The 23,314-nt window shown below is 38.9% G+C and overlaps 1 protein-coding gene across 12 annotated transcripts in view; it reads left to right on the top strand.

Annotated features, from left to right (window-relative positions):
* DAB2 (DAB adaptor protein 2) overlaps window positions 1-23,314 on the top strand; it is a 53,714-nt gene that overhangs the window by 5,563 nt on the left and 24,837 nt on the right. For 3 of the 12 annotated variants that reach the window (XM_063664763.1, XM_063664765.1, XM_063664761.1), the window contains exon 2: window positions 1,438-1,598. The exons of 6 other annotated variants lie outside the window; for them this stretch is intronic. The gene's annotated coding sequence lies outside the window, so the exon portion shown is untranslated. The remainder of the gene's footprint in view (window positions 1-1,437; window positions 1,599-23,314) is intronic. 3 more of the 12 variants (XM_063664762.1, XM_054488285.2, XM_063664764.1) reach the window with 1 other exon arrangement.

Raw genomic sequence — 23,314 nt, 5'->3', positions numbered from 1 at the left:
CCTCACTTCCAAATCCTTTCCCCTCTGCTGGGGTTTTTAAAGAGTATAATTAATCTCCATTTATTAGGAAACTGTCCCAGTTACTTCTTTTAAAAAAGATTCCAGTAAACTAGATCATTACCCTTGAACCAGATGGTTTTCTCTAACCTATAAAACTTTTTATTTTGTTTTTATTCCATGTCTAGAAGTACAGATGAAGGCCTCTCCATAAATGAATCTACTTCATTTAGTTTTTGTAAAGTTTAATGGCTAATGAAGCACTGCTCCTTTCTCCCATTCGACTTTCACTTTAAGTAACCTGAAATAGAAAAGATATCTCTATTTATTGGCTCCAATATGATGAGTATCTTGCCCAAGGTGTTATCATTAAGTGGTAGAGCCAGGATTCAATTATGAATCTTTATGATTTGCACCTTGGCGTTTATCTGAATACTTAGCAATTACCTACTATGTGAAGTCTGATGCTAGGTTAGCAATGGAAAATCTCCCAGTGAGCAGAAATCAAAACAAAAGTTTTCCTCATGTGTGGCAAAGGACATAGGATAGAGAGTTAAACAGATTTACATGTGAATGGCAGTGCTACCATTTCTCGGGCATGCTATTCAATGTCTCTGGCCCTTAGTTGTCTCACTTACCTTGCAAAAACAGTCCTAGCAATGCCTGATGTTAAACAGAGATCACATCTCAAACTGAAAAATACAAGGGTGTGATGTACAAGTATATAATTGGAACTCTGGTTTTGAAAAGCCAACATAGATTCATGGTTAAGAACTTGGGTTCTAAGCTGCAAATGACTGTGCCCACAGCCTAGCTTTGCCATGTAAGACAAGCTATATAAGCCCTGAGCTTCATTTCTCCATCAGGAAAATGAGTTGCCTCGATTTTAAAATTAAAAACTCCTCAGAACTCCTGCGGCTGCTTCTGAAATGTACCTGTCCTAGAAATGCAATTCTCAATGCAATAACTAAGCTGATATTTTTTAAATGGTCTTGTTTTCATTGTTTTTGAGTATCAGGCAAGCTAAATTCTAGAGATGCACACATTCAGGCTGAAAATTAGAAGACTGTCTTTCCTATATATCTTTAAACTATTAAATGTGAATAATCAAGGAGAAGAATGCAGCAATGCTTCATAAATCAGTAGAGGCACACAAATACTAACTTTAAGGTACCACTTAAACCTCATCTGAGCAGGGCAGTTAAGTCCTCTTAAGGTCTATAGTTAATCCATACCCAAAGAACTGGAAAGTGAATAACTTCATCCCTAACTGTCCATATTGAACACAGCTGCCCTCTTGGTTCTAAATATTGCATCCAAATGATCTCACTTATTTTTTTATATTTTAAGTGTCCTATTAGGGGGCCAAGACCTGGTCTAGTTTTCTGTAATATGTAATACAGATGCTAACGTGCTTTTTGTTACCATTTATTGCAACAGAAATAAACCAAATGTGTTCGAACATATGTCAGAAGGGTGACATAATCATATGAAGAATGCTATACCAGTTTGGCTTTGGGACGAAATGTGAATCTACTAGGGAAACATACAATTGCCCTCTGAGTCAGAAGAACAGAAGTTGCAGTGGCTACACATAGTAGGTGCTCAAATATCCATCCTTTAAAGGGAAGTGTCAGCTGTGCTTTAGTTATATCAGCATTGGGTTTTGTTGTTACTTGATTTTGTTTTGTGTTGCTCCCTGCCCCCTTTACCTCTAAAATTAAATGACTTAAATGCAATTCATTTTTGAAGTAGAAAACAAGTATGTAGCTGATAGAAAAGGCTTTTCCATCAATAGTTGGTTGCTAGTAAGGAGGGTCAATATTGATTTCTGCCTGGGCTAGGGTTCAACTATAGCTGAGGCTTTTCAGAAAGCATACATGTACTAGAATTGAAATGATAGATATATTTAATGTCCACGCTGTCTTCTAAAGGATAGCTTGATGCAGAAATGCTTGCTTAACTGCCTGAAAACCTGTTCTTTGTGATTTCTGATTTGTCTAACCGGTCTGAAGTTCCCAATGACTAAAAGTTGATAGTAATTGAAAGTTGGATACAAATATTTACCTTAGAGGGACACATAGATGACAAGAGCTGCCTATAAGATAGGTAGAGAAAATAGTAACTACTCAACTAACATATGCTTTTATTGTAGTTAAGTGGTACAGAGTGTTGTGTGGGTCCAGAGGGAGAAAAAGACCATTGGTGTTAATGGATTTGGCTTTTAAAGGAACAATGGAAGTCAAATAAGCAAAGGTAAGAAAAGAAAATGCATTTTAGGCAGCAGTGCATATGCAAATCATGCAGTTGGATGAACTTAGGGTATGCCTAAAGAACTCTGATTGGCCAGTTTGGCCAAGAAACAGTACAGGTGGCATAGGGCTGAGAAGTGTCTGAGTTTGAAAAGTAGGGATGAATTATACTGAGCCATGGATGTCAGGATAAGAATTTTGATCTTTTTTTTTATTTTTATACTTTAGATTCTGGGGTACATGTGCAGAATGTGCAGTTTTGTCACATAGGTATACACCTGCCATGGTGGTTTGCTGCACCCATCAACCCGTCACCTACATTAGGTATTTCTCCTAATGCTATCCCTCCCCTTACCCCCCAACCAGGTGCCGGTGTGTGATGTTCCCCTCCCTGTGTTGATGCATTCTCAATGTTCAACTCCCACTTACAAATGAGAACATGCGGTATTTGCCAAGCAGATCCGTCATTAAAGCAGGAAAACCAAATGCTGATTAGGATAATTTAACCTGGCTCTATTGGCGGAATGTGTTTGAGTGGAGATTGCTTAGTAGTTGAAGAAAAGCCTATATTTCTTTAAAAATCATCAAAGTAGAGAAAAGGGTTGCTTAACCTAAGATTAAAGTGCAAAAAGAAATATTTATTACCCTTAATGTTTTAAGCGCACTGCTCATTAACAGACTGTGTCGAGCCTAGAAAAGTAGGGCAAATAATTTTCGGATCCCAAAAGCTTTATTGAATTGAGGGAAGAGCTCTACATGAATCAGAGGGCAATGATAGGTCATGGCAAATGTGGGGAAATGGCTGGTAAGAGGCCAGTAAAGACTTCCCTGAGACCACACATCTTGAGTGGCCTTGGAATGAAGGTTTTCACGATATTCAAGAAGGTGAAGGTAGTACATATTACAGGCTAGCAGACCACATAAGAAGGTCTGGTGTGTCTATGTGTCTGTTTAGGGGAAACAGAAGACAACGACCTCTTCGGAGAGCAGGTGGCCGTGTATATGTATAGTCTGCAGCCTGATTAGAAGGGCTTTGAATCTCAGCTTGAATGTGAATGGAGGAATTGAACACCGATACCTGATTAATTCAAAATCAGGAAAGCTAGGAGGCCAGTAAACACTCCTACAAAAATTTAGCCATACAGGGAGATCAGTTACAACCAGAGTCTCTTACACCTTAGAGTCTCACTGAAGCCCTTTGGAGAAAATGGAAGAAAGAGCTCATCCCATAAAGAGTTGTTTGTTTGTTTGTTTTTCACTTCAAGTGTTTTAAATATATTAAGGAGTACCTATGCTATGTGTGTAGAAAAGATCAACAAACACCATAATATAAGTCCACTAATCATGAGGGACATGTATGATACAATGTGGTATAGCTTTTTAGGGAGGAGGAACTCAGGGTGGCGGTGAGGCAAGGTTGGGGAGAAATGCTGGAACTAAGTAAAAAAAAAAAATATGATGGGGAGGGAGGAGAGGTATGAAAATAAAGGGTAATTATGAAAAGTAGACTTTCAGAGGTTTGACTCATTCATTAAACATGAACAGTTTAGGATAAAATCTTAGCTTCATTCTAAGCTGCAGACAGTACTGTTGTGGATCTTTTAGGTATATCTGCATACGAAGTACATTCTGTAATGCTGTTCCCACTTAGTGTATAGTGATGCAAATGTTCAGTTTTCTGCACAAGAACTCTTTCATAGAAACAGTGGGCACAACCATGTTCTGTGTTAGGATCTGGACTCTTATACTTCATGCAGCCAGCATTTGTGGAAGGCTCACTAATTGTATTGATCATGAAGTCCATTTTCTTGAAGACTGACATTGACCAAGTGCTGCCTGGTAGCCCGTTGATAATGCTCTTGTGACTTGGTAGTGCTCTTTAAATAATTAAAGCCAGCTGTAGGGACCCTTGGTTACATTTTCATAAGATCGTTTCACTGAAATCTGAGATTCAATGTTTAGCCTGATCTGAAACTGACACGTTGTATTCTTAGAAAATCTGGTAATTAAAAGTGCCACAGAACATGTCTGGTTCTAGAATACAGAAGTTCCCTGAATTGCTTGTACTTCTTAAGTGAATGCCAGACTGAATGCCAAATGAGCATAGTGTTTCCTTCTGGTGTTTATGAAGATAGTGGTGATTCAGAACTTTGGATTTTATGATAATTCTGAAGGAAACATCACTGAAATTCTTCAATACCCTCAGGTATAACAGAATTGCTTCCTTCTGGTACTGCCATACAGATGGTCCTTCAGATTGTAATGTGGTTATAGGAGACTCACAAATATTAAATGTAAATATCCCCTCAATTTGTGTCATAATTTAAAAACTGTTGAAGAGGGTTATTAACCCTTCAGACAACATTTGCATCTTTCCATAATTGATATCAATACAGCAATTTATATATAATTCCTTGATGTAGTACTACTTTTTCTTCCTTTTATGAAGTATTATTAACAGCAATGAAGCTTTCTACCCTAATCAGAAACAATTCCTCCAAAACACATAGCATCAGTTATAACTGTGACCTGCTTGTTCTTTCTCCCCTACCTATCCTCTAAGCCCCTTGAGAGTAGAGACCATGTCTATTTTGTCACTCTATACATAGGATAATGCAGTGCTTGGCATATAGTAGGTGTTTAATAAACAATAACCAGATGGCCACGTGAGTGAGTAACTCAAGCCACTTTCATTTGCAACATCAATTGCAATTTATTACAGAGTGAGCAAAATGGAAAACTTTAGCTTGCCTTATCATCTGTTGGTATAAGTAAAACAGTTCTGACCCCCCCCCTTTTTTTTTTAACTTTAAGGTTATTTATAATGAGCAATATCCATATGTTCTTCTAGTTTATATCTGCTCAGGGCCTGAGGAAGGCAGACAAGCTGTTACTGAAATTCTCCAGATGGTGTGGTCTTTCCAAGTTGCTAGTTTAACTTCTACCAATGGAATATTCATCGTTGCTCATATATCTGTCTGACCTGATGGATGTAATCACCTGGCTAATAAGAATTGTGGTGAATAGATTTCAGCCTGATATTTTATCCACAGACAACTTCTTATTCTCCTTCTGTTTCTCCTTTTAAAAGTGTCCACCAAATTGTTTATAAAATTACTAATAAAATTTGAGAAAGTAGATGAGACCTTTGGCTTAGCACTGGATAATTAAGGCTATTGTTTTGACTTAACACAATTTCCGCCCAAATCAAAGAAACTTGTTTTGTTTTGTTTCTTATTTCCCTGTGCAGCTGTATTGTGAATTAAGATATCCATTAGGCTCTTTAAGATGCTAAAATTAGGTCACAAACTCATTACTGTCTGCACAGACCCCAGCATTTCCAAGAACCCCAGGCTGGAAACCAACTATAGGCCATCCACTGACCAACTTTCAAAATCCTAGCATAAGAGTTTTTTGACTTCTACTTATCATTTGACTGAAAACTTACTGTTGAATTTTTAATATGTCAGGAGCTTTCCCCAACAACTCTGCCTAGGTATCATTTAATGATGCCTAAGATGAAACTATTGACAGCTGACTGTGGGCAGTATTCTATGTGATTTCAGATATACTCATGTTCTATGTGTGGTTTCCCTTCACTTTTGAGTTTAATTGAAAGTGACTGAATCCTAGAGCATCTTCATGATTCTGTCTTTAGCCCAAGTTAGACTATAGACTTATGCCTACATTTTAAACTTTGCTGTCTACCAAATTAGCACATCTTTAAGGAATTTAATTTTTAAAATACAGAAAAGCACATCGCCCCAATGTCACTTATTCTAAATGTATAAGAAGCAGAAATCTGTCTTTTCCTTTCCTACTGCCCTTCTTAACGAGCATTTTCTTGGCACTGGTCTTTCCAGACTTTCAACAGTTTTATGAAAAAACATATATAAATTGGGAAAAATCATATTAATACATTCTGCTTCATACAAGGGGCTATAAATGCATGACTATCTTAGTAAATAGCTGCCATTTACAAAAGATGCTCTTTTTTTGTTTTTAGGGAGCTCACATTTCAAAATATCATTTCACTTCATATACATTTCTATAAAGCAGACATTAGGGGAGCCCTTTTGTATGATGAAATCGATCTTAGAATGTAGGGTGTAAGACATAATGGCCTTTGACCTTTTAAAAAGCCACCTTTAAGACATTATATTTATTTGAAGTTTGAGGGTCACTAAGCATCAGAGCTTGGCAAGATGGGATAACCTTGACTCTAATGTTTGAGATTGTTAGTCCTTAACCTTTCAATTAAAAGCCTTTGTTTCCAGAAGATTATCCAAATATTTGAAAGAAACCGGCAATGTTGAATCACTCCAAAGGGCAAGTCTGTGCAACTGTCATACTGCAGAGCTCTCTGACTCTTTGATGCTGTGTCCCTGTACTCGGATTTGTCACCACCCCAACCTCCACACCATCACTCAAAACCGGAAAGTCCTCCCAGTCCCATCTAGACAAAACAGAGTGCTATCGCCCACCCTAATCCAGTTTGACCCAACTTTTAACCTTTCCCTGGTATAACCTAGCACAGGCCGTATATTATAGCCAAGCAGACATGAATATCTTTTACACCTTGCTATTAGTTCCTCTTTCCTGAAAGTACTTTCTGGCTATGCACGTTGCCCCAGTCTTTGAAATTAATTATCTCTTTTGTTGTAAAGCAAAGACATTAAAGCATATGTATTAGGCTGGTGTGACTTGCAGGTTGTTGCTTCACTCCTGTGCTTCAGCCTCCTCTCCTGTCAAATAGGGATGATACTGTCCAGGATTAAATGAAAATGTCTTAGCATCACATCTGGTATATAATAAACATTCGGTAAATTTAACTTTTAAAAATCTAATATTCTGTGTTTCTAAGGAAGATGTCTGGGACATTCTCAGTCCTGGATTCCCAGATCTACTTTCCTCTACTCTCCTTTTTCCCGAGAGCATTTTTCATCTCTGAAAGTCTGTACTCCACTTACGTTTTGCTCCCTGTTAGACCCTATAAGGGAACAAATCTTTATTTTGCTCACTGGTATATCCCAAGCTCTAGAAGAATGCCTGGCACTTAGTAGGGATGCAGGTTTGATTACATGAATTAACTTGCTGGTAAAGATCACTGAAATTCAGGGGCAAACTTGGTTTCCAGTCTCTAAATTGTAATGGCTTTGAGTTGGGATCAATCACCAGACCCCCATGTGCTCTAAACAACAACAACAGCAAAAAAGGCTGTCAGTGTCTGCAGGCTTTTCAAGTTTTGTCATAATCATGGTTTCACAGCAAAATCTAGGGTAGCTAGTGGCCTACCATTTGCGTCATCTCTCTGGCCATGCATAATATAAGCGAAATGACATACTCTTAAGAGTCAAAAGACATTTGTTTTTTCCCCCTTAAGGGAATGTTTTGGACCCAGGTGCAAATATAAAATAGCATTTAGGGTAGGAAACCACCTCAGCTCCGAGAGCAAATGACAGACTCGGAGAAGGGAACTTTATTCACATGTCACCTCTGATAATTAACTCTAAAAGTAGAACTTTGCTTATTTTGGAGGGACTATGCAAACTTGGTAGTGTTGTTTCTCTCACTGTTTTCCTTGGTGGAATTAATCGTTTATATGCTTCTGTAGTATGTTAATTAAGGAACACATTGCTAGTTAAAGAAACATTGCAACTGTAAATGTTTTTCTAATTTCACATTTTGCTTTACTAAAAGGCTTCTGTGGAGAATGGAAGGGCTTGGTCCTTACTTTTGGAGGATTTGTCTTAACTTCCTTGTCTGCAATATTGAGTCTTTTTAATAAAGATTGGATTAGGAACTTAATAGTGGCTTTCAAAGAAGACTTGTCTTTGCACAGGGCTATAGAGTTCAGCTAAGGAAACAAATGATCGAATTGCATTCTCTGATGCTAAAAATGCCTATGTAGGAGGACTAGAAAAAGCATATGCTACCATGGAGTGGATCTTCTAAGGCTTCAAGGACCAAATCAAGTTACTTTTATTTAATGACCATAGTAAGAAGCATACAGAGAGGCTACAAATGGAGCCTCTATCTAATCACTTGTGTCCATCCCACATTTCCCTTAAGTATTAAAATGGCAATTGCCAATAGGTACAGAGTTTTGCAACAGGTCATTAGTGGTTCAGAGAACAGAAGAGACTGCTCTGAAAGAAAATAAAAGCTAATGAAACATCTTGCTTAAGTATTACATTTTTTATGAACCAAGGAAACTTCCTTTATTATGACTCATTGATGTTGACATTCCCGGGTAGACTAACCAGAAACCTTTTTTTAGTTCAATATAAATATGAGTATTTCATAAAGGGCCAAGAGGTCTCAGCTGACACTCAGCTAAGTGTCATTTGATAAAGAACCATTCCTATTAGTTCACTTCATGCTAGAACTATAAACCAGAGTGGTACCCCCATGATTAGTTATCTTAAAGACTGGTGTGCATTCAACAGGCCTGGAGAAAGAAGAACCCTCATCCCATCTGCTTGCTCTGGGAAAGTCTCCCAGTGGTAAGTCAGATTTTTTAACCAACCTTTTGCCCTAAAGTCAAACCTGGACCATTAATGTGATGATATGTGTGACACTGAGGGCTAGGCAGGTATGTAAATGATAAATTTTAGTGAAAAGGAAAAATACTCAATACAATTTCTAGCCAATACTCTGCAAACTAGAAAACAATACAATTCATAGGTTTTTTTTTTTTTTTAAGCAGGATAGTTAGACGATACAGTAATCTCACCATTAACATAAACCAAACTCATTTAATGTGGAAGGAGTAAAGAGCTGGCCAGTACTAGATACACTGTAAAATTATCTACAGCTGGAGATGATTTTGAATAACACATATTAAAAGATACACACATAGATCTAATAAATGAGTCTTTATAGCTTAGAAAACCAGAAAAACTAAATTGTCCTAGTATATAAATTTTTCATGTCAAATAAGTTCAGCCCTTAGGGAAGTAGCAGTGTATTTGGTACCCTATGATTTGATGATTTGTTTAACTAATGCATTGCCTTTTAAAATATCCCAACAGAGTTGTTTATCAGGCCAGTAGCATAAGGTTTATAAGAAACAACATCTTGCATGGGCTATTATCTCATATTAATATAAAGTTAAGATACTAATTACTTCAATCTTACAGATTATGTCCAGATCAAAAGTAAGAAGAATATGATGTTGCCTTTGGGAAAGAAAACTAGATTTTTCTACGATCCTCAAAATTTGTTAATACCAAAATGGTTAATACCATCTCAAGAGCTTATCTTAAAAAATGTAAATGGAGTAGTCAAGACTTGAGCTTTTGAAACTGTTGCCTGATGACATAACCAGGTAGCTTTTCTAGGATATCTTGTTTTTATGCAACTCATACAAAGTTTATTTTTTCCCCTTCCCCACCCTGCATTAATTAGAGGTGGACTAAAATAGATGACTAAAGAAAACAATCCAGTGGAGTATACATATTAGAAAATCTTCAAAGTCCCGCTATAAATCCTAGAATAAACTTTCTGAAATCTATACAGATTAAGGTGAAACTTGAGATCTGTCCTTGTATTCTTGGAGTATTACAACCAAGAAAGAAGATGTGTGAGCTATTTAATATATATTCATTCCTAAGAAGTCTTAGTTCTCCAAAACACTATCATTCACTTTAATCTTATCTGTAGAGGTCATCTAAATGACTTGTGAAAAATGGTACAGAAATTGAATTCCTGAGGTGTTCTCTGGATTAGGAACAATGTTTAATGGTTGGGGTCACCAAGAGGTGGTTCTTTTCTGAAATCTCTACTAGACACAAGGTTCCTTGAATTATGCTTCCAAACTTGCTGAGTGTGCTTCCTGATCCCAAAGATAGATGTCTAGCCATGTTTGTGAAAGGGTAGACCAGTCAATGGTGATTACTTACATGATCCTAACAGGTGTGATTTTAGGTATGTAAGCTTGGATTTATATAAAGAATTCATGAAACAAAACCTGTCTCACTTACAGACTTTATAAGCAAAATTCTGGTATTAAGTCATAGGTATTTTGTTGTATTAATAAGTGAACCTTTCTATGCTCATCTATTTCTGCAGTTACTGAACTATACACAGATATTTCAATACATTAGAACACTTTATTGTTCAATGTAATTGCTCCAATTGTGCAACAACTAATCTGTTTAATTCAGTATAAACTAGAATACTATCATTTGGAACTTTTACATCCCTCAGTTTAAAAGTGCATTTATTTATTCCCACAAAACATATTTGTTCCAATACTGTTTCCCAACAGATGAGAGAATAATGACAGATGTGAACTTTAACTCAAGAATACTTGTGCATTTCTGCCAATTTTGTTCATCTTGTACTCAATCTGCAGCAGCTTTTTAGAGTTTTTTTTTTTTAATAATCATAAGCACAATTTCAAGCAGGTAGGCTAACTATTGGGAGGCCTTCTTTTGGATCTGGAATTCGACTCATGTGGTATTATTATATGATCACAAAAAGCAAGACACCAATTTGACAGATGCACCTCTCTCCCTTGTATACAAAAACCAAAAATTACCCAGGGGGGTTTCTTATCCATTAACCTATTTAATTTGTCCAGCAACCAAGAAATAAGCAAATGAGAAATATATTCTTACTTGTAGAAGAGCTCTCCTGGTCTTTTAGGAAGCACAGTCTGATGTTGTATATGCTAGGAAACAAACTGCCAAGATTCTGACCTTCAGCCTGCTTGAACACTGGTATCAAGAGGAGAGATGGCTGGTTGTCAGGCTGCTGGTTCTCTGCAAACCTGAAATTTGACAAATAAATACCAAGTCACTTTTTGTTTTTAAATGACTCCTTTTTCCTTCATCTAATTTGAAAGCAACCACTTCTTTTCTAAAGGAAATTAACTAAATCATGAAGAACCATTTTTTAAATGATAATATTTTGAGCACACCAGATAACAGTAAATAGTAAGCAGTTTCAGATCAAAACAAACATAGCTATTCATAGCCACTGGGATTAGCAAGGCCACCAATATTCCTGGGGATGAAGCCTAACTGCCTGTTGGTTGTGGATGTCTTCCCCAACTCGAATAGATCGTGTCAGATGTGGAAATGTGACCCAGTGGCAAGTCTCTCATGGAAGGTTAATGCCAACTCTATGGGTAGGTTGAACATCAAAACAAAGGACATGCCACCTAGAACCTAGAAACAACATATTCGAATTAGATTAGTTAAACTGATCTTGTTTTGAGTCTGCATAACTATAAGAAGTGTTTTCATGGTTTTGCTCTCTATACAGAAATGCAACAAAAAATACTTTCCACCTGTCTGTATACAATCACTATGTACATCCTAGTTTGCTCTGTGCTGATTTACAAGGCAGCTGGATTCTTCTTCCTTCAAACTCTTTAAACAGTGTGTCCTTGAAACATGAGTTACAGGAAAGGGTACAGCAACACTCAAGCAATGGCTTTGAGGATTATATAAATGTGGGGCTTTGCCTGGAAAGGGAAACCACATTGGGATTTTATATAATTTAGCCAGGCTATTAAAGAAGAAACCAAATATCAGGCAGTATTTCTTGCACTGGTTTTTGGAAGAGGAGAAGTTTAAGATTACCTGCTTGTTTTAAAGTGCCCTGGTGTGGTATATGTCATAAAATAATTCTACTAGTGTATGTGGCCCTTCATTTATAGCTTAATGTTTATAGCACAGATGCTTCTAAATAACATGCTTTTTAAAAACTCTTCTAACATCCGCATAGACTTTCAAGCTGACTACTGTCATGGCACTTGAATAGAAAGTGGTAAGTATTTAACAATTAGGATTTATATGCATATGCATCATAGGTGAAGTAACAGAGGGATGTGGATGAAGAAATGATTATATCCTGAAGTCCACAAGTGAGGTATGCTGCACATATTCAGGATTATTTCATACGGGGATGAGAATGCACAACCTAATGTTGTATATTCTAGGAACAAACTGCCAAGATTATTTGTGTTATTCATTTTAAAACTAGCATGGTGGGCCGGGCATGGTGGCTCACGCCTGTAATCCCAGCACTTTGGGAGGCTGAGGCAGGAGTTTGAGACCAGCCTGTCCAAAATGGTGAAACCCTGTCTCTACTAAAAATACAAAAATTAGCCAGGCGTGGTGGCAAGCACCTGTAGTCCTGACTTCTCAGGAGGCTGAGGCAGGAAAATCGCTTGAACCTGGGAGGCGGAGGTTGCAGTGAGCTGAGATCGCGCCACTGCACTCCAGCGTGGGCAACAGAGCGAGACTCCATCACAAACAGAACAAACAAACAAAAAACCTAGCATGGAAATAGGAAGAGGAGTTATTTTTGGTAGAAATATCTAACCTAGCTTAGAAAGGACAGACATGAAAACAGTAAAACATTTGCCTGGGTCAGTTTGGGTAAGTATATGATGAGGGAGGATTGTAGTAAAAGCTATGAATGGTGTGAGTGCGTTGCCTCTGAGTCTTAACTTTTTGACTACCTTTTCCTGCCAGGATCAAGCATAATACATTGTATATTTAGATGCCAAATTTAAAGTAAAACTCATGCATTTACTGTGTTTTGTATCAGTTCCAGAGTGCTTCTCTTCAAGTCACTGCCCCAAAGACACTGCAATAGAAAAATTCTAGAGATTTCTATGTCAGTAGTATTTTTTTTTAACATTAAAACTCTAATATTTTTCATGTAAGTTGTTCGTTCTTTAGAATATTGTATGCCCTTGGATTTAGGGTGGGAGGGAAGCAGAATGAAATATAATATCCTACTTTACCATCTAATGATACAAAATAAAGTTCTTCTAAATTCAAATTTTAAAATGAGTTTATTCTATTGACCCATTCCAGTTGCCTATGAACACTTTAGCTTTCTAAAGTCTTCTTCCAAAAGTGCTTTCTTGGTATATGTTCTGATTAATATCACTTCAAAACTAGAAATACCAAGCCCTCCTCGTCTTGGGGTCTCCTATGAGGGTCCCTTCCTGCTGTTGTCACCATGGTGTGATGTCTTCAGCCTCATCACAGTCACCTAGTGCAAGTGACTGGGCTACCACCAAAACCTGGTGGGTTTTAGCCACTGAAGAAAGTGCTCTGGTGACCGGGGCAGGTTTGGCCATCTCTGGTCCTGCAGTAGTGTCTCCATGTATGGGAAGTGCTCAGTAGAGTTCCGCCATGTGCCTACAGGCCCTCTGGTCACACGGCTCTTTCAGTGTGATAATGCATGCCACCCACCAGCCACTGCACCAAGGCATGCCCATGCTGCCCGAGTCTGCTTGGCTGGGTCAGATTGGACACCTAATGCTTGTGCCAGGTCTTTAGTTAAGACTACCCACCTTCCTGTTATGGGAATTCTTCCCTTGGGCCCTCCCCACTGTGTCAGACCACTTCAGCCCATTGACCATTTCCCAGAAGTGCCTCAGCTTACTCTGTAGACTTGTTCACCAGCTTCCCAGATACTTTTGAGCTCTAAAGCCTAAAGTATATGGGAAAGAGTAGCCTTTGCCAAACTCCTCCAACCCCATAATAAAGCCATATTATCCTTTTCCCCAGAACAATGGTTTCATAATAGCTTTTCCTCAGAAGTAATGGGAATCACTCATGGCTTCTTCCATAGGTGACTTGATATTTCTCTAAGTAGAAAGAGAAGCAGCTAGTGAGGTGGTTCGAGATGACATTTAATATCACAACTCTGGGCTCAAGGATGTAGTCATTACCTTGCCAGTCTCTCTTCCCTACATCACTTCCCAGGGACAAGTACAAAAGTGAGAACAGCATATAAGGAAAGACATACCATATAAGGAAAGAATTATGCAGGGGCATAGGTGCCTAGCAACCTCCAAATACAGAGCTCTGCAAAAGCTATGTTGCAGCATGCTGTGCACTAGACTGTAATTCCCCATTGTTTTTCCATGTCAAGTTGTGCCCACAACATTGTCCTACCCAGCTCGCTTGAGATATATGAAACTCACGTACCAAATGGTCCCTGATGTAAAGCAGATCATAGCCCAAATGATTCAGTGCCAGCAATGTAAAGCAATGACAGAAATGCGATTTTTAACCTCTGTAGTTTCCCTGAAGTTTCAATGTCACTTCCTTTCCTTTGTAGAAGTGAGTTAAAGGAGAAAGTTGGATTCCTGTTCTGTGTAGTCTAAGCCAGAGGAGGTTATACTTGAGAACTGGGGTGGAATATGTTTCTTCTCCCACATTAAGGCTGAAATGGGACATTAAAGCTGAAATGGGTGTATACTCTCTAATGCCAATTAATTCAACTTCAAGCCTCATATATGTCCATATTCACAAAAATTCCACGTGATCAAAAGACCAAAAGGACATTCTGACACTGCTCTCTTTCTTAGAAGCTGAATAAGTGTAAAGAGGGATTCTAGAATCAATCGTCTCTGCATGTCTGTGTTCATACAAGCATATTAACTTACACCCAGCTTTGCCGAGAGGCCAGAACATGTTCTCACTGTGAAGACTACACTTTCTATTTTTTCCAACTCTAGTGCAGTTAAGTGTTCAAACTAATAGCCCTTGTGCTGAAACAACAAAGCAAAAATACAATTGCAAAATTGATCATAACCTTAATACTTCTGTTCAACTTGTGAACACTTTCAGACACTTGCCGTGAATTGGGTGGCACTGCCCAGTCTAAAGGCCGAGTGTGGTGGCTCACGCCTGTAATCCCAGCACTTTGGGAGGCCGAGGCAGGTGAATTGCCTGAGGCCAGGAGTTCGAGACCAGCCTGGCCAACATAGTGAGACCCTGTCTCTACTAAAAATGCAAAAATTAGCTGGGCCTAGTGGTGGGTGCCTGTAGTCCCAACTACTTGGGAGGTTGAGGCAGGAGAATCGCTTGAACCCGGGCGGTGGAGGTTGCAGTGATCTGAGATCATGCCACCGCACTCCAGCCTGGGAGACAGAGCAAGACTCTCTCAAAAAACAAAAAACAAAAAACAAAGAATGTGCCCTTATTTGGATGCATAAAGCTTCTTTAAAGTTTAAACTCTTTTAAACATTCTTTATAGAGAGGACTGTTTTTTATTTTTTAAGATAATAAAATGTGCATTTATTTTTTATTTATTTTTTAAATTTTACTTTTTCTTTTTTTATTATACTTTAAGTTTTAGGGTACATGTGCACAACGTGCAGGTTAGTTACATATGTATACATGTGCCATGTTGGTGTGCTGCACCCATCAACTCTTCATTTAACATTAGGTATATCTCCTAATGCTATCCCTCCCCTCTCCCCCAACCCCTCAACAGGCCCTGGTGTATGATGTTCCCCTTCCTGTGTCCATGTGTTCTCATTGTTCAATTCCCACCTATGAGTGAGAACATTGACCCAGCAATCCCATTACTGGGTATATACCCAAAGGATTATAAATCATGCTGCTATAAAGACACATGCACATGTATGTTTATTGTGGCACTATTCACAATAGCAAAGACTTGGAGCCAAGTCAAATGTCCAACAATGATAGACTGGATTAAGAAAATGTGGCACATACACCACGGAATACTATGCAGCCATAAAAAATGATGAGTTCATGTCCTTTGTAGGGACATGGATAAAGCTGGAAACCATCATTCTTAGAAAACTATCACAAGGAGAGGACTGTTTCTTATGCCCCAATAAGAGACATTCCTAATAACAAGTTATTAAAAAAAAACAAAATGGGTAGAGGTGGGTACAAAATTAGGATGGGTTATAATGAGTCCAGAGTATTGAAAGTTGCCAATTCAAGAGCTTAGACTTCCTATCATGCTCAAAAAAAAAAAAAAAAAAAAAATTACAAAAAAACTAAAACTAAAAGGCCAAACCCTGAATAGTAGAGAATGTACCGAAATAAATTTAAATGCTTTGATCTGCAAGTCTCAGACCTAGGCAAAGCAGCCAAATCAATATTAATGAGACAGTTTGACCAAGTAACTCCTGCTACCTAGGCAAAAAGGAATCTAGTGACAATGTATAATGAGACCATGTAAAATCCTTTTTCTATTTTGACTCAGAAAACATCTATTAAATACTATGTTCAAATTACCCTGCTAAGCTATCTTCTTGTTCTTTTGCTTCGTATATCTGCTAAATGGAAGGCATTCTTGGTTCAGTCTCCATGTAATGGGCTTTGTACATCCTGTTTTTAAAAAATGGTTTCTAAAAACAGACACATGTGATCTCTAGGAATAAGGCATTACAGTCTCATGCTAGATCTTTCCTGGTGCCAGCTTTGTCCCCTCCAGCTCTTTCACAATTAGACATGTCAAACTCTCTTTCTTACTTTCAGTTTTCTAATCATTATAATAAAATGATATGGCCAAATTATTCTCTAGTTTTCTTCCAGCTCAAGTCTAACCCACTTGGTATTTCTTTAAGCAGACAAAGCGTTGTTAAAGTAAACCATCGGACCTCACATAGGTCAGTATATTGAAATGATCTAGGAATCTTTAAAATATATTGATACCTGGGTCTCTATGCCCAGAGACTGTGATCTAATTTATCTGGGAATGCCATGAATATCAATGTTTTAAGAGTTCCACAGTAAAATTTTCCCAGATGATGTGAAGCAGAGCTTCTAAACTGTCCGTGATAATGATGTAGGCATGAATTTTGACTCAGGATTCATTGGAACAGGCATTTCTGGGTAACTTAGAGTAGATTTTGTTCCCAGAGTCTGTTCCTATCAGAACCCAACTTTTGTAGGCTCAGAAGGCAGAGCTGGGCAGGCGGTGGCTCTTACACTGGCAAACCATCTCACTTTTCCACCTGGGCTTTACTAGTTAAAATACTAGGCTGGATGCAGTGGGTCATGCCTGTAATTACAAGATTTTGAGAGGCCAAGGCAGGTGGATCACCTGAGGTCAGGAGTTTAAGACCAGCCTGGACAACATGGTGAAACCCTGTCTCTACTAAAAATACAAAAAATTGGCCAGGTGTGGTGGCTGGCTGATGCCTGTAATCCCAGCTATTTGGGAGGGTGAGGCAGGAGAATCACTTGAACCCAGGAGGTGGAGGTTGTAGTGAGCTGAGATTGCACCACTGCACTCCAGCCTGGGCAACAAGAGCAAAACTCTGTCTCAGAATAAATAAATAAATAATTACACCATTCCACCTTTCCACTTATTAGTCATTTGAGTATAGGTTCTTATTGTTCTAAAAGTGTTTAAACACTTACTGTGGAAATGCAGTGTTGGGAAGAGCACAAGACTACACAACACATAGCTTCTGTGACATAGCTTTGGTTTAATAGTAGCTACTGATATGGTTTGACTTTGTCTCCACCCAAATCTTATCTTGAATTGTGGCTCCCATAATTCCCATGTATTGTGGGAGGGACCTGGTGGGAGGTAATTGAATCATGGGGGCAGTTTCCCCCATACTGTTCTCTTGGTAGTGAATAAGTCTCATGAGGTCTGATGGTTTTAAAAGGGGTTTCCCTTTTCGATTGGCTGTCTTTCTTGTCTGCCACCATGTAAGACGTGACTTTCACCTTCTACCATGATTGTGAGGCCTCCCCAGCTACGTGGAACTGTGAGTCCATTAAACCTCTTTTTCTTTCTAAATTACCGAGTCTCAAAAATACAAAAAATTAGCCAGGCATGGTGGCAGGCGCCTGTAGTCCCAGCTACTTGGGAGGCTGAGGCAGGGGAATGGCGTGAACCCGGGAGGTGGAGCTTGCAGTGAGCTGAGATTGCACCACCGCACTCCAGCCTGGGCGACAGAGCAAGACTCCGTCTCAAAAATAAATAAATAAATAAATAAATAAATAAATAAATAAATAAATAAATAACCCAGTCTCAGGTATGTCTTTAACAGCAGTGTGAGAACAGACTAATACAGCTACCATTTGTTAAGCACTTTCTAAGCCAGGTGCAGCTGTCGCTATGTAAGTTCTTACTGATTTTTTTTCTAACAGCTCAGCAAACTATATTCTCATTTTACCGATGAAGAAATGAACATTAGATAAATTGCCTCAAGCCACAGAGCAAGGAAATGATGAATCCTGGGTGGGTGGGACTCACAAGCCTGAGCTATTAGCTGCTATGCTATCCTACCTCTACCCAAAGTTAACTGTTTGATAGAATCTTAACTCTGGTCTGACTTGGTTCCAAAAACAGGGAAACCATCTTGGTTCAAGGTTTAATAAGTCCTCTGAGTCCTGCCATATTATTTTCAAAGGTTAAAGGAAATGATACCTCCTCGCTGTAAATGCATAACTTGTGGATAGCTCATTGACTTGGGCTTGTTCTGTTAGTGAGGCCCCTACAGCAGTGTCAGCATTTACAAGAAAATCTTCTAAGGACTCCTTTTCAGTATGCATTAGCATAGTCTCGTTCCTCAGTGAAACAGGCTGTAAAAATCTTACTGTCTGCTCAGTTTGGTCTTTGCGGAGCAGAAGAGCCTTCCTAAAAGCATAAGAATCCAAACAAGCAGTTAAAGGAAGGATTTGCATAAAGTATCAGAAACAGTCTAACTTTGCTACAGCATCACTGGTAATGACCCCTATTCTTAAACAGCTACTTTGAAGATAGCAGTGAAGGCTGTTTGCTGCCCTCTTGGACCCCGAGGTCTGTCTTAGAGGTTAATATTTCACATGTTGTCCTAATTCCGCACTTTAGCTGAGGCAGGCAGAAAGTTCAAAGAAACAAGGAAGCACATTCTCTGTCCAGTACAAAGTACTGGACATTCTAAACAAATATGTTTATGTTGCTTTCTTCTTGAGTCTCCTTAATTCCTTTCCCTGTGTCTACTATATGTGGCTTCTTCTGAAAAATTAATGATGTGTTAATGTCAGTGGGATGATGACTTTTTGACAGTAGTTTATAAAATCCAGGTTAAAATCAGTGGGATTCAAGAAAAGACAAGAGAGACGGTATATATAAGAGAAGAGGAAACACATACTATGCTCACTTTGAACCCAACGGCTTATGAGGGATTGATTTTCTGTTGCTGTGTCCATTTCTTATTCAGAAAATAGAGACACATTCAGCCGGGTGTGGTGGCTCACACCTGTAATCCCAGCACTCTGGGAGGCCGAGGCAGGTGGATTACCTGAAGTCAGGAGCTCGAGACCAGCCTGGCCAACATGGTGAAACCCTGTCTCTACTAAAAATACAAAAAGTTAGCCAGGCATGGTGGTGAGTGGCTGTAATCCCAGCTACTCGGGAGGCTGAGGAAGGAGAATGGCTTGAACCTGGGAGAAAGAGGTTGCAGTAAGCCAAGATTGTACCACTGCACTCCAGCCTGGGCATCAAGAGTGAAACTCTGTCTCAAGAAAAAAAAAAAAAAAAAGAGAGACACATTCTGTTTCATAGGCCTTTCGGAATAAGTGTTCTTAGTGGTTGGCATGCTAGGTGTTTGTCCCATTCCCCTTAATGTTAAAAATAAATTCCCTACCATCTGTCGAATGGGGCTACCACTAAGTCCTTAACTCAAGTTATTCCTTTCACCAGCATTTTGAGATTGACAAAGCACTTTTCCTGCCTGCTCTGTATAATTAGGGCAAGAAGGTAGGCTTGGGAGTCACAGGGGAGGATGGTTGATACTTGTATTATGATATTGCTTCAAAACCTTGGAATCATTAAGTAGTACCATTGCTGATGCCAACACATTCCTACTGGTAGAAAGGGTAAGGATATATAAGAAGTGCCAGCCAACTTTACCCCTACAAAGCCTAGACTAATCATTGTCCACCATGCTGGCAATTGAAGGATTCAAAACACTAGACATTTTATATGAATCACTAAGGACTAAGCAATAGCTGATTTTTATTATTGCAAAGCCCATAGTCATTCTAAGATGACTCAAGCAGTCTTCCAGAATAAATTTCTCAGAGCCTTCTCAGAAACCAGGAGAGATGTTGCAAGCTCCAGAATCTCTCGCAGTCATCTGATGCTAGTACCACAGAAGGGGGAAGTCTCTGCATTCTTTCAGGGAGATTTGTATTAAGTCCAAAATCCAAGTTAGAGATCTTCACTCAAATGGAAGGTAATTTTATTAATATAGTAGAGTTTCCTTTACAGCTTTGTGTTCTGAGGCCTTAAAAAGGAGTCAGGACTATAAGATAACTTTAGATCCTCCTTTGTTTTTACATGTGTCATCTTACTTCTCTTTTCAATCTTCTAATGAAGGAAACAGCCTGTCCCTGAGAACCAGGATAACAAACTAGCTATTTTTAGATGGGGAACTGTGCTTGTGAGCCTTTTTATATGTTTTTGAGCTTTAATTTGTAATCCTTGCCTTGTGATAACACCCCTTGGGTGTATTTCCTGACTAATTTTGCACTTTTTGAACTGAAGGGACCTGAGACTACACCCAACAAGTGAGAAAATTGTATACTTCCTCCTTGTGCTACACTCACTTGCTTCCCTTTCTAAGAAATTTTTACCATCCTAGAGCTTTCAAACAGACCCCATTGCTTAACATAAGCTAGACACTTTTCTTCAACAGAGCCCCAGTTTGGAAAGGTAATCAAAGGAATTAACTAGGGGTCTTTTGGTCCTCAGATCCCTTTTCCAGGCCCAATCCCTTTTTTAAATTCAACTCAATAAAAACCCTGCTAAAAGTTTTATGGATGAAAGTGACAATATTCAAATGCATTACATTTGAATATTGAATATTAAGTTTAAACCAATTATTCTCTACAGAGGGATCTAAGTCTGTAAGTGAGCCACCTTCTATCCACTGCATGTTAAATGATAACTTGCCTATTTGACAAGTCTGTGATGGGGACTTGCTCTTTAAACCTTGGGAGAAATGTGAATTATCACTCTGGTATATGCATAACTGGATGTACACTTTTGTTAAAATCTTGCAATAAGTCTTGAACATTTTTTTTGTAAAGGGGTTTGTAGTCTTGGGGCCTATAGGCAGAGTCTACCTTCTGATCATTTCAGGAAGTAGAGATAGATACATTTTCAATTGTATGGCCTGCAATGGAGACTTACCCTTGGCTATTGCAACTCAACATACACATCCATTTTCTTCAGGGAATTTGTATTACAGAAACTTCTCCTCCTTATTTTTTTCTTCCTTGTCCCTTGGAATTGCTCTTACCCAAATGGCGAAAGGATATAGTCAAAGGAAATCAAATACCTTTAAAGCAATACCAATGCTATGAAAAGCTGTATTTAAATATCTGAACAGAGAAATTTTTGCTATAAAAACTTACAGCAGGGTAATGCCACTCACCTTTGAATCCTTCCATTTGGCCCAGTCTGCCAATGCTAGATTCAATACCTGGTCTTGAGCTATGTCTTGTATTACTTTTATGACTAAACCCAGATGCCACCGTTCCCTCCCCCAAAACCCCTCAAAGTGCTTTGTGGCACTTCTCAAATTCTTTTAAAATAGTCTCATGTAAGAATACAAATTGCCAAATTTAATGAGCTAAGTCTTTTCATGTTAGAAATAATACTCTGCAGTAAAGTATGATATCTGGCTTCAATGATGGGCAACAAACTCTTAAGCCCAGGTCACTTTTTCAGCCAGTGGTTCTAACCCAGTTCTGGGCCATCTTGCTGCTGCTATCAACACATGCATTGATGAACTCAACATAATACTGACCTAAGCAAGACAGATCTGAAGGTATAGTCACACACACTTCAATTGCCTCCCATGAAGAAAATAGAATGTATTCTGTTTTGGAATATATTGTTGCAGTTCTTGTTCTGGGCCTAGGAAGTTAAAAGTAGATATCGAAGTATATACATATAGCCTTGAAAGCCAAAATAATATGGTTTTCAAAAGCATATAAGGATTAATATTCAAGTGAAACACTTGAATCTGCCACATTTAGGGTAACCTTAAAGAATAGTTTTTTGATCTGGAAAATCAAAACAGAGTAGCCTTACCATTGTGTCAGTTGGAGTTCAGTCCACACCAGTTATTTTAAAAGATTTTAATGTTAAGCATTAATTCCCATTCGAATACTAACCAGGCCTGACCCTGCTTAGCTTCCAAAATCAGGCTTGTTCATGGGTTGTATGGCCACAGATATTAAGTGTTAACTAGGTATAAGTTGTTAGCTAGAAAACTGAGAGAGTAAGAAGAGAAGATCAAGTCATCACTGGGTAAGTAAACTACAGAAAGCAGCTACAACCTCTAGGGCTGAGGGGACAAAGTTAAGACATTGGAACCATCGAAGTTTATAAAGCTTGCAGGAGGGGGTCTCATGGTGCTGCTACTGAGGCCTCTGAGAAGGGAGTACTGCTTAGCTAGGACTGGGGTCCCTGTGCTCTGAGGGCCTGGGACCTGTTGGCCTGGAGAGAGTACGCCAGAGGGCTGATGCTGGTGTCTCCAAGACAGGCGTGATGATACTAGTTCTGCAAGTGTTAAAACTGGATTCCGGGGCTGTTTTAGGAAGAAATTCTTGCTGCTGGAGTGAAGAAGTTCTACTAGAGTCACACTCCCAGGAGCCTCAAGTCATAAGGAAGTCCATGTGGAGCAAGCAGACATGTCCGAGTCCCTTCACCAGCTTGGCAGTTTCCCTCCAGCGCACCTTACTGGCAGAGCCAACATGCAGCCAGCAGGCAAAGCAGGAACGTTTGCACAGTCTAGCTCTGGCTTCACTAACCGGGGATAGAGGTGGTTCTGAAGCCGAGACAACTTAAATGGCACAGGTCACCCCTCTAGCTACTCAGCATCCACATACACCCTTCCACACCTTTCAACTTTTCCTCCGACAGCCACACAAGTGTTTCCATCTAAAAAGGTGCAACTGTCTTTCATTCAGAGAAAGATGTTCTCACCCTCTCCCCAAACTGGGAAGCTGCAAAGACCCCATAGGCATCACATTCATTTCTGGAAAACGATTACTGTCTTTGGGCTACATTTACCACCCCTAGACTTCAGTTGCAGTCCCATCTGAATAATTCACTGCCTAAAGACAAAATTGTACATTTAACTTCAAAAATACTTGCATTAAAAGAGAAGATAGAGAGATAAGAAAATAGGTAATACATACCAGTGTATACACGTAACAAGCAAGGAAGAAAATACACATAGCTACGACTGTCTTCATTACCATCTACATGAATCCCGTCTCTATCCCAGACATTGAGAAATGAGTCTC

Source organism: Pongo pygmaeus, chromosome 4, assembly GCF_028885625.2.
Source record: "Pongo pygmaeus isolate AG05252 chromosome 4, NHGRI_mPonPyg2-v2.0_pri, whole genome shotgun sequence".
Lineage (NCBI taxonomy): Eukaryota > Metazoa > Chordata > Mammalia > Primates > Hominidae > Pongo > Pongo pygmaeus.
This window is presented reverse-complemented; position numbering and strand designations above follow the sequence as displayed.